Consider the following 12,390-nt stretch of genomic DNA (forward strand, 5'->3'; position numbering starts at 1 on the left):
GCAATCATTTAACATCTCAGTGCCTCAAGGAATTATCCAAGACTATAAGTTATAGAATAGTTATGAATGGGCAGTTGGTAGAAGGGGTTTCCCTCCTCAACATTCCCTCAACCAAGGAAATGGCAAATTCCCACCCAAAAAATCACATGTACATAGTTTCCAAGAAAAGTTTACAGAAACCCTCTCTTTGTTAAATTTTAAAGGAAACTCAGATGGTTTATGGGCAACTGGTCTAGATCATTTGAATGCTTCCCAACTATAGCAGAAGGTTGAATGGGGGTGATCTTGGCATCTCTTTGTTACTTATTACTTATGATTCTGTGATAGCGGCTCCTCCATAGCAAATGTAGGATATGCTCAAAACAGCTACATTTTCTCTGCCACTCTCCATGTATTGATGTATTCTCAAACACTGTGTTTGTCAGAATACTTCAGACTTATGTTCCCAAAGGCAGGATATGTTACAGCTCAGGTGGCTGAAGTACAAGAGTTTAAAACAATTGTACCTTAGATGTAGGCAGAGTAATAACAAGGATGAGGCAACTAGAGCTTTGTCCCTAGGTGCTGAAATTTAGAAGGTCCTGACAGAACCATCTCAGGTACACTTCATCCACCATGGACGCATCTTATGCAAACTCTCCCAACCCCTCCCCCACATAATCCCACTCCTTATTCCAGGTGCAAAAATTCCTAAGCAGAAAAGAAGAAAACAAGCATTTATTAAAAACCTACCATGTACCAGGTATGATTATCTCATTGAATCTTTGGAACAACCCTGGGAGATAGCTACTATTACTATCTTAATTTTAAAGTTGAAGAAACTGTGGCAGACAGAAGTTAAGTCACTTGCCCAAGGTCACAGAGCTAGTATCACACCTAAGTATCTAGGACTAGATTTTCAGTCTTTGTGACTCCAGGCCCAGTGTTCTATCCACTGTGCCCCTAGCTGTCATATTGTATTTTGCTATTGTTCAATCATTTTAGTCACATCTCACTCTTTGTGACCCCATTTGAGGTTTAGGGTGGTTTGCCATTTCCTTCTCTAGCTCATTTTACAGATGAGGAAACTGAGGTAAATAGGGTTGAATGACTTGCCCAGGGTCACACAGCTAGTATACATCTGAGGCCATATTTGAACTCACAAAGATGAGTCTTCCTGACTCCAAGCCCAATATTCTATCCATTTTTTTACCTAGCTGGCTCATCATATAGTATAGCTCTGGATAATAATAACAACAATAATAACAATAGAACATTTTATGTATTGTTTACTATGTGCCAGGCACTGAGCTAAGAGGGTCACTGTATGACTAACCCAAGATCACCTAGCCAGTATCTGAGGCTGGATTTGAACTCATGTCTTCCTGACTCCACTGCACTACCTAGCTGCCATATAGTATAGCTCTGGGTAAAAAAAAATAATTTAAAAAGGACCCTAAGTAAAAAGCTACATAAATAAATAGGCAGGCAACTTCTTAAAATGTCTTAATAGGTACTGCTTCATCTTATCTTCCAATAGCCTGAAAGATTAAATGCCACTTTACAAAGATGACTAATTTAAATCTTAGAGTAACTCTGGCCTTGAGAGGATGTTACTCACTGAAGGTGCAGTTATTGAAGTTCAGCAAGGAATGAAGATAGTGGCTGTGCTTCAAGAAACAGGCTAAATAGTATTGAAGGGTGCAGCAATTACCAAAAAGGTTTCCAGACACACTCAAGTTATTGGACCCTGCTACAAATGGTGACTTCCACTATCAATTAACTCAGTTCATTTGTGTCACTAAAGCCAAGGCTCACAGTAACTGGAACAAAAAAATGATGTTTACATTTTACTAGTGTTTTATATTCAATTAAACATCTTGGCTGTTATTTACATAGTTGAATGGCATGGCATTTATACCATGCAACTTGATTTTATATTTGTATAAATATTTCTCTAAAGGGAGACCTAAGTTCAAATTAGTTGTGAAAATGTCACTAAAATTAAAATAAACTTTAATTTAAAATTGATCACAAATTCTCCTAAAACTAGAGCAGAAAGCCCATAAAAATTATAAAAATGGAAGAAAATAAAACATATTAAGGCAGACTGCACAATTCCAGAAAGGAACCTCACTGTTAAACTGTCTTCAACAAGATAAAAATGAGCCTTCTCGTTTGTGATTCTGTGGGTTTAGCTCCAAATGAGCTTGTGGTAGGAAGTTTATATGTCGGAGAACATAGGTATGTAGGACAGTAAGCCTGGGCCCCAAGGCGTCACCTTTTGAACCAGTAGTTCAAGTTCTGGCATGGGTCACAACTGGCATTTTTTTTTCATTTCCTAATAGTCACCTCTATTTGATCTAATTCAGTTTAACTGGCAATCTCCATTCAATTAAAACCTGAAACTACCAGGGTTGGGCAGGTCAGAACTAAATTTGGAGGAGATAAATTAGATAGATAGATAGATAGATAGATAGATAGATAGATAGATAGATAGATAGATAGATAGATAGATAGATAGATGGACAAATGAACAAATGAATGAATATTACACACACACAGACACACACACACTCACACACACACACACACATACACTGGCTCTTCCAAACTTTTTCATCCCTCCTCAAAGCTCCTGTGCCTCTTCCTATCCCTTCAGTATCTCAGCTGAGAACTTTAGCTTGTACTTGACTAAAAATATTGAGGCCATTCACCAAGAGCTCCCTCTTCTTCCTTCCTCCTCTTCTCCTCATCATTTGCTGTCTGCAACTATGTCCTTCCTCCTTTATCTCACATGATGAGGTAGCCTTCTCCTTGCCAAGGCTAACTCTCCTACATGCACAAGTGACTTCATTCCATCTCTTCTCTAATAAATGACCTCCTCTCAACATTCCCACTCTCTCAGTTATCACCATTCCCTCCCTGCAAACTGGCTGCTTCCCTATTGCTTGCCTATATCTCCCCCATCCTCAACAAATTTGATCCCTCCATCCCCACTGTCATCCCATCTCCCTTGCCTTTGGTGGTGGTGCTTCTACTTATGTCACTCTCTTAACTTTACAATCTAGCTTCCTACTTCATCATTCAATTGAATCTACTCTCCCCAGAGTTACTAATCATCTCTTAATTGCCCAATCCAATGGCCTTTTCTTAGTCCTCATCCTTCTTGACCTCTCTGCAGCCTTTGACACTGGTTGATCACCTTCTTCTTCATCATACTCTTTTCTCTATGTTTTCAGGACACTACTGTCTCCTGGTCCTTTTCCTATCTGACTATTCTTTTTCATTTTTGTTTCCTGAATCTTCCTCAACATTGGCTTCCTCCCATCCACCCCACCCCCAGCTAACCATGGGTGTCTAATAGGGCTCTTCTCTTTCTCTTTAATATACTATTTCAATTGATGATCTCATCAGTTTCCATGGATTCAATTATCATGTCTACGCTGATGATTCTCAGATCTACTTATCCATCCCTAACCTCTCTGATTACTTCCAATCTTGAGTCTCCAACTGCCAACTAAATATGTCAAAGGGGATCTCCTGAGGACATCTTAAACTCAACGTGTCCAAAACTAAGCTGATTATCTTCCCCCACCCAATTCTTCCCATTTCTAAACTTCCCTATTACTATAGAGGGCACCACCATCTTCCTAGTCCCTTGGCTTGAAATCTAGGTGTCAACCTTGATTCTTCACTCTTTCTCACTCCTTATATCTAATCTGTTGACGAGGTTTGTCAATTTTGCATTCATGACATCTCAAATATACCTCCTTCTCTCCTCTGATATTGATCCCACCCTGGTGAAGGACCCCATTGCTTCATGCCTGGAATATTGCAATTGGCTGCTAGTTGGGCTCTCTGCAACAAGTCTTTCCCCATTCCAGGCCATCCTCCACTTAGCAGTCAAAGTTATCTTCCCTCTAAGTATCTGAACATGTCACTCCTGTACTCAATCAACTTGTGTCTTCCAATCACTTCTGGTATCTTACAAAATCCTCTGTTTGGCATCAAAGCCATTCATAACCTGCCCACCCACACACACACACTTACCACAACCATTCCAGTCTTCTTACATCTTGCATCCCAATGTACTGTTTGATCTGGTAACACTGGTAACACTGTTCCTTGAATGAGATTTCCATATTCGGACTCTGTATTTTCACCGGCTGTCCCCTATGCATAGAATACTCTCCCTCTTCATCTCCTGGTTTCCCTGGCTTCCTTCAAGTCTCAGCTAAAAACCCACAGGAAGCCTTTCCCAACCCCTTCTAGTATCTTCCTTCTGTTGATTATTTCCTATTTATCCTGCATATAGCTTTATACATTGTCATTTACATGTCTCCCCCTGTTAGACTGTGAACACCTCAAGGGCAGGGAGGGTCTTTTGCTTTTCTTTGTATGCCGAGTGCACAGTGTCTGAACTTGGAGTAGACCTGAGTATGAAACCTGCCTCACCTGCTAGCTGTGTAACCCAAGGCAAGTTACTTAACCTCTCTCATACCTCAATTTCATCATCTGTAAAGTGGGGATGTTAACAACACCTACTTCACCAAGTTGTTGTGAGGATCAAAGGGGATAACAAGTGCAAAGTGCTTCCCAAACCTGGAAGTACCACATAAATGCAATTATTAGTAGTAATATTATCATCATTATTATTTATATAAATGTGACAGCCAAAACCTAGAAGCAGTGAAAATAGAAGACAAGGACTTCACACACAAAATTACGTGCAATGGATTTATATGCCCACTCCCTCCTGAGATCTCTTCCAATCTGGGACACGTTGCTCACACTGACCATACAGGCTTATTTCTTAGCAATAACCCACAGAAATCTGTCCTTAATAAAGGACTTTCCTTCTGAAACTTAGAGGAAGTCACTAAAACTGGATCTACACAAGGGCAAAATGTCTAGTCTATTCTACCACTTTGGCTCAGTCAAAATTTTTTTTAAAACACCATACAGACAAGACAAAGAGTTAATTAACTAGATTCTGTTTGTTTTATTTTACTCACCTTGGTAAATGGGTAAATGCTATCAGGAGTTTCACTACCTGGAAAAAGGCTATACCACTAACTGAACCCAGCCCGTGGTGATAATGTAAGGATTAATTTCATTCATGTTTTAAAAGAACTTTCAAGATGAGAAGGAGTAATTATGAATAAGCAATAAAGTGGCAGCCAAGATATCTATAATGATTAGAGTAAAACAGGAAGAAAGCACCACTGGAAAATTTGGAAATTTCTACAGCCAAGGGTTTGTTTCTGAGTAAACCCTTTAATAATGAAAGTCCCTGAACTAGCCTTCAGATGAAAAGCAGTTCATATGTGTCTTTAATTAGATCATGCTATTGGAGTACAATGTAGTGATAAAGAAGATTTAATAAAGCATTTTATCTTTTTATTACTTTGATTTGATGCAACATATCTGCTTATCTGGGCAAGATGTTTAACTTCAAAAAGAGGTTCTGTCCACCCACCTCTTTGCTGGATAAATAACCTAGAAGGAATAAAAACAATATATTTGTAACTTGCCTGCTCTGTTGGGTGATGAAAACATCAATCATTCTCCTTCTACTGTAGACACAAGTCTACAATTAGCCGCTTTCTTCTATCCTACAGAAGAGTAGATTTTGAACAGATTTAAATGTTGGTAGTTATTAGTTAACAAAGAAATACCTTTTAGGAAAATTTTGAATCACTCAGTCAAGTCAATAAACATTTATTAAGCACCTACTATGTGTCAGGAATTTCCTCCTTCAATTTGATCCTAAATGGAACAGAAAGCCCCATTAATTTCTCTGTATGCTAAAGTAAAAAATAAAGTAAGAGAATAAAATTAATTCATCAAAAGAAATAATGAAAGATGATGAGTTCAAAATGCAAAGAGAGACATACATTTTTAGGCATGACCAATGTGAATTTTACTAGACTTTGCATGCTTATAACGATGGTTTTATTGTTCATTTTTTTGTTTTGCTTTTGTTTTGTTTAGGAGGCAATGAAAATAGATTATAAATGCATGCAAAAATATTTTTTAAATAATGAATGAATACAGAGGAACATGGGAAGATTATATGAACAAATACGAAGTGAAGCAATCAGAACCAGGAAAACAACATTTCAATAACTACAACAAGTTATTGTAGAAAGAATAAAAACAAAAAGGAAAGAAACCAAAAGCTACGCATTTGCAATGATAAAGCTTGTCTTAGAAGATTTGAGAAAACATATCTCCTTCTCTTTTTTTTTTGTAGAGATAAACGATGGGGTAAAGAACATTGCATATAATCTCCAACTGGGTTGATGGTTGGCTAATTTTCTTAAAATGCTTTTTTCTCCCTCTTTCTTATTTTCTTTGTTACAAGCATTAGCTCTCTGGGCTTGGGAGTGGAAAGGGATATATTTGGAAATGAAGTTAACATCAAATCTAAGGATATCAATACATTTTAAAAGAAAATAAGAAATTCAAACTAATTCATAATACAGCCCTGATGAAATACAAGCTTCTTCATCATGGTTGTCTGATTCTGAATATAGCTTTTGAAGATTACTTTGTGAGTGAGGGGGTTGGAAACTGAAGACACATAGGCAAGGTAGAGGCATGCACAATTGTTTTTAAGTGGATTTCTTTTTTTCAATGCTCTCAACAATTAAAATAAGCACAGTGGATCAGAATGAGTATGCTCACCTATTTTTTAAGGCATTTGGGAAAATAATCGATTGAACCCTAGTAATATACAGAAGTAAATTTGTATTCATCTCTAGCTATGCCCTATGTATTTCAGGCTTTCTAAAGTAATCAGCTACTCCTTTGCACCTAATAGAGAGCTTTAGAATACTCAATTCCTCACTGCAAGGCTAGTCTGCTGCCCACTTTATCATGCAGTCACTCTGTTCATGCTTGCACTCGAAAGCCTGCAGTCAACTTCAGCTACATTTAATTTGTTTTTTTAAAGACTTAAATTATATAGATATAGATAAAATATATATACATAGATCTAAATGTAGATATACATATAGATGTATATTTATATGTAGATGTATATTTACATGTATTATACATATACATATATTATGCATATACATAGATTTAAATGTAGATATACCTATAGATGCCTATTTATATATGGATGCATATTTACATATATAGATGTATATTTACATATGCAAACAAAAAGAAAGACAAAAATCTTTCTTACTCAGTTGTCTCACTTATATCTGACTCTTCATGACTATATTTACAGTTTTCTTGGCAGAGCTAATGGAGTTATTTGCCATCTCCTTCTCCAGTTCATTTTACAAATAAGGAAACTGAGGCAAACAGGATTAAGTGGCTTGCCCAGGATGACACAGCTAGTAAGTGTCTGAGATCAAATTTGAATTCAGGTCTTCCTGACTCTAGGGCCAGCATTCTATCCATTGTGCCACCTAGCTGCCCTTCCCAAAAGTCTTAATGCAGTTTTAAATTTTAGTAGCTTTGGTAGCTTAAAACTGCACCAAGATTTTTGGGACACTCTGTATATGTAAATATCTATTATTTAACACAAAAATAATATTTCAGCACTTTTTAGGACTCTTTTGTTTCCTTCTGTGCAGTAAAAAAAATTTTTTTTTATTAATTCTCTTTTTAACTTTGGCTATACAAACAAAGAATTCTCTATCCCAGTGTAAACTTAGGCCCAGTCCTGATTCTTATCTCTATAGAATTAGAGAGGCAGCTTGGGTTAATAGGGAGCAAGGAAGGTGGGGTCCTACTTGGGACACCTGCTGTGTGACTCTTCCCAAGTCACCTAACCTCTCAGGGCCCTTCCACCCACTACCAACCCTCTTAGACTATAGGCTGCAGACTATCTGCATTGGGAGAGGCAATGTCCTCATCTATACCTCCCTATACTGATGAAATCACAAATCTGGATCCCCCAAAAAAGTATAAATAACCCAGAATAAAAGCAGACTAAGGAACATCCCATAAGAGAGGTTTTGGAGATTTTTTTTTCCCTCCCCCAAATAAATTCACATTCATTTACTAAGAACTTGAATTCCATAAAACCAAATAAGCAGGAAAGGTCAGAAAGTGGAGACACTTTTAATGAATATATTTGCCTGGTTTGGACCCAGGGTAACGGTACACAGGGTCAAAGGTTAAACAATTGGAGGCCCTGGCTTAATAGCAGATCTGAACTGTTCCGTAAATACCACAAATGTCAGTGTGCCTCCTCAAGTGGCATTACAGTAGGATTAGTGTCCTAAGCCTTGTTCCAATTTACTGAGAAATGGGGAGAATGATTCTCATCAACCTCGTCTGAAGCAGGGGAAGATTGATTTTCCTTTACCACTTGTACTGCTTTATGAGTTTTCCAGATTCTGCTTTCCCCTGCCTGAAGCAGGGATGGAAGCCACCAGAGCTGCTTCAGGCCATATGTGAACAATAACCCAGAAAGGCTGAGGCTCCAAGTCTACAGGAAGGCCTGGCTTGCTGGAGCAGCCTTCCTTGTATTGAGATGACCTTATGCTGCGCCAGCTAGCCAGAGCCTGGAACCTGTAGGCAGGCGAAAGTGTCATGGCCTATTCTCAGAAACTCAAAGAGGCAGTGTAGCATGGTGCAGTCTGTGGTAGTGGATAGAGAACTGGTCTTCCAGTCAGGGAAGGAATGGGTTCAAATCCCAAATCTGACATATACACTGTGTGACTCTGGTAAGTGACTTCATTTCTTCAGTCTCCATGTAAATCTCTTAAACTCCAAGCTGCAGAGCCATTGACAGGCTTTGATAGAAGGAGTCTCCTCATCTGGGAATTCCTTGTATCAATGAAATCACAGAGCCAGTCCTTATGCCCCATTAAAGAAAAGCTATCTGGCTTAACTAAAGACACAAAGGGAATTATAAGGGGAAACAGGGTTAATAATGATAATCACAACAACAAACATCTATATAGTATTTATTATGTTCCAGGAACTTTATTAAGCACTTTACAATTATAATCTTATGTGATTCTCACAACAACCCTAGGAGGTAGGTGCTATTATTATCCCCATTTAACAGATGAGGAAACTGAGGCAAACCGGTTACATGACTTATCCAATGACACACAACTAGTAAGTGTCTAAGGTCAGATTTGAAGTCAGATCTTTCTGCCTCCAGGTCTAGTACTCTATCAACTGTACCATGTACCTACCCCACAACAGGATAGTAGGTGCTAGTAGCAAAGTACTAGGGCAAGAATCTAAGGTATGGCACTTTGTTTGACAGAGGAAGACTGGACTCCCCAAAAACACAGTTTTTTCTAGACCATAACAAAGGTGCAGGGTGGTACATTGGGAAGAGCACTGTCATTGAAATCTTGGTACCTGAGTCCTAGCTACTTCTGTGACCTCAAGAAATTCCTAAACATTTCTGGATCTCTATAAGGATTCCACTAACCATCCCTTCAAACTCTAGCTCAATGATTTTATGAACTGAGAACAAATCCTATTCTGTTACTCATGAGCTCTAAGACCTTGGTCAAGTCACTTAGCTGCTCTTTTTGTGTGACAACTGACCATCAATTAGGGAAAGGCTAAACAAAATGTGGAATATGAATGGAATGGAATATTATTGAGCTATAAGACATGATGAAGGGAATGGTTTCAGAGAAAACTGAGGATGTATGTATGAACTGATAGGGAGTGAAGTGAACAGAACCAAGGGAGTAATTTTTATGCTATAATAACAAGTATAAAAAGACCTATACTGAAAATCTTAAGAAGGCTAATCAATGCAATGATCAACCATTATCCAGAGAACTGATCATGAACAATGATATCTATCTCCTAACAGACAGGTGCTAAAATAGGCAGAACGACCCACATTTTGGACATGGCCAATATGGGACTTTATTTTGCTTGACCATATACATTTGTGACAAGGTACTTTTTTTCTGCAGTGTGAGGGAGAGAAGTGAAAACAATTGTTAGTTTAAAAAATCAATTAAAAAAACAAAATGAGAGAGTTTACGCTAGATGACTTCAAGTATGCCTCCCAAATCTAAATGTGATTATCCAATTATGATAGTATTCTTCAAAATAATTTATTCTATTGGAGAACTACTGAACAAGAGTTAAGACTCATGGGATTGACGTATTTCCTGACATGGAATTAACTTGTGATTTCCTGAGCTATAAATGCTTTTTTATATGAAAACAAGGGAATTAAAAGGAAACAAAGGAGTTGGACTAGTCTTGGAGTCAAGGAGAACAGTCTCACCTTGGAAACATAAGGCTGGGTAGCCATAGTTAAGTTGCTTCACTCCTCATTGTCCACAGGCACACCTAAGATTAGAAATGATCAATGTGTACTAGTGGAGGGAATTCTCCCCACAATTAAAATCTTATGTCTCATTCTTGCTCCCCCCCCAAAAAAATTTTTTAAAATATTGAACCAAAACTGTGAAGTTCTTTAAACTGTTTTAATAGTGGCAGCAGAAAACTTTATTCTATGCAAAATCAATCAGTTTTCTCTACCTTCTTGACTCTTCTGTACTGCATTATTCCAAATCTTTGAGATTCAGTTGAATGCCAAAGAGGGAGAATCATTGCTTGGATAATGTAAGGAAGGTTACCTGACCCCTCCAGAAGACACAGAATGAAAAAATGAGGGACAACATCCATTGTCCTTTTTACTATCCCAGAAAGGTGGGAAAGGCTCCCGTAGATGCCAATTCTCATTTTATACAAACGACAAAGACAAAGGCTCCTATCAGTTTAGAGAGGGAAATCAACTTTTGGATTTTGATGCTAAATTTAGATAATGAGACATAATGCATTATCATATCTTTCAGAGGAAAATATAAAAGTTCTTTTGAGCAGCAGGTCAGATTTATGTGTATAATGTTAAATAGTTGTTTTTTTAACCTATTGCTCACTTTCTGTGTGTATCTCTATCTTTCTGTATCTATCTTTTTCTACGTATCTCTCATTGTCTTTTGGTCTGTCATGTCTTTGTGCCTATTCATCTCTGTCTGTGTCTCTCTGTTGGTCTCTTTGTGATTGTCTCTGTCTATCATTATCTCTCTCCCCCTCCTTCCCCTTCCTCCCACATCCTCCCATCCCTCCTCCCTTTCTCTGTCCCTCTTCTTCCCTCCCTTCCTCTCCTTTCCTTCCATTCCTCCCTTCCTCTCCTCCCTTCTCTGTCTCTCTGCCTCTGTCTCTGTCTCTCTGTCTCTCTCTCTCTCTCTCTCTCTCTCACACACACACACACACACACATATCAGCCTTCAAACTTTCACTTTCTCCTCTGCCATTCTATTAATGCATCTGCAAACAAAACTGTTCCCCTGCCAAACTATTTTGGGATCAATTGGTCCTAAAGAGTAAATATACATTATGGGACAGAGTAGTAATTTTAGTGTAAGAAAAGCAGAAGAAAAGGACTGGGGAGGGGGTGGCAGGATGTCAGGGAGGGAAAGAGTTCAGAGGAAAATGTTCTTGTGTTACAAAAAGGGCTTTTCAGCTTGCAACAAAAATCCAATTCAAGTTAACAAATTAACCTTTTCTTGGTTCACTAATGATTTGAAAATAATGACTACATTAAGCTAGGAAACCTAACCACTCTTAAAGAGTAAAAATATAGAGATCAACATGAACTGGGCTGAACTGCTTGATGGTAACTGCATAATAGCCCTTTTGATAATGTATAAAATAAACCCAGGAAATATTTTGATAGATTAATACTCAAATGAATTGCAAGTTAAACTTCTCCAGCACAGTAGTGCAATACATTTCACTTACCACTGAAGAGAAAGTTGCAAATGGTACAATTGCTTAACAAGCTCCATATTGTTAACTTTGAGCAGGTGGAATTCCAGATGGTTCAGAATTAGGAAACTGATGCTCCAGCTATTTCCAATCTGCCAAGTGTGTCAATGGCCAACTGGAAACTGTAGAAAGATTGTCCTTAAGTTCATGATCAAGAAGACATGCCAAACTTGGGCTGAGCACTACCTTTCAAAGAGTGCCCTATATCTGGTCAATAACCCAACTATTTAATCATATGAAGGAATTATGTGTCTTTAATGAGTACTAAGGTTAAGCTTAGGGGCAGCTGGGCAGTGCAGTGGATAGAGCACCAGGCTTGGAGCCAGAAAGATGAGTTCAAATCCAACCTCAGACACTCACTAGCTGTGTGACCCTAAGTGAGTCACTTAGCCTCTGTTTGCCTTAATCCACTGGAGAAGGAAATGGCAAACTACTCTAGTATCTTTGTTAAGTCTGTGATAATGAAACTATGTTTATTCTTTGTCACATATTATCAATGTTTAATAAGTCCAAGTTTTTTCTCTGCCCCCAAAATCATCAAACAGTTTGCATTCAAATGAGGCATTAACTTATATTCTTTACAAGGTAATTTAAGTTTTCATATTTATGCCACAG

At 38.0% G+C, this 12,390-nt stretch overlaps 1 long non-coding RNA gene across 1 annotated transcript; it reads right to left on the minus strand.

The window, feature by feature from the left end:
• Positions 1-5,514: 5,514 nt before the first annotated feature.
• Positions 5,515-11,887, minus strand: LOC114024415. The gene is made up of 3 exons (XR_003566899.1): positions 11,749-11,887; positions 10,226-10,290; positions 5,515-5,597 (listed from the first exon to the last, which is right to left on the minus strand). It is a non-coding gene; the product is annotated as an uncharacterized LOC114024415 (long non-coding RNA).
• Positions 11,888-12,390: the final 503 nt, after the last annotated feature.

Source organism: Vombatus ursinus, unplaced genomic scaffold, assembly GCF_900497805.2.
Source record: "Vombatus ursinus unplaced genomic scaffold, bare-nosed wombat genome assembly UNPS02014821.1, whole genome shotgun sequence".
In the NCBI taxonomy this organism is placed as follows: Eukaryota; Metazoa; Chordata; class Mammalia; order Diprotodontia; family Vombatidae; genus Vombatus; species Vombatus ursinus.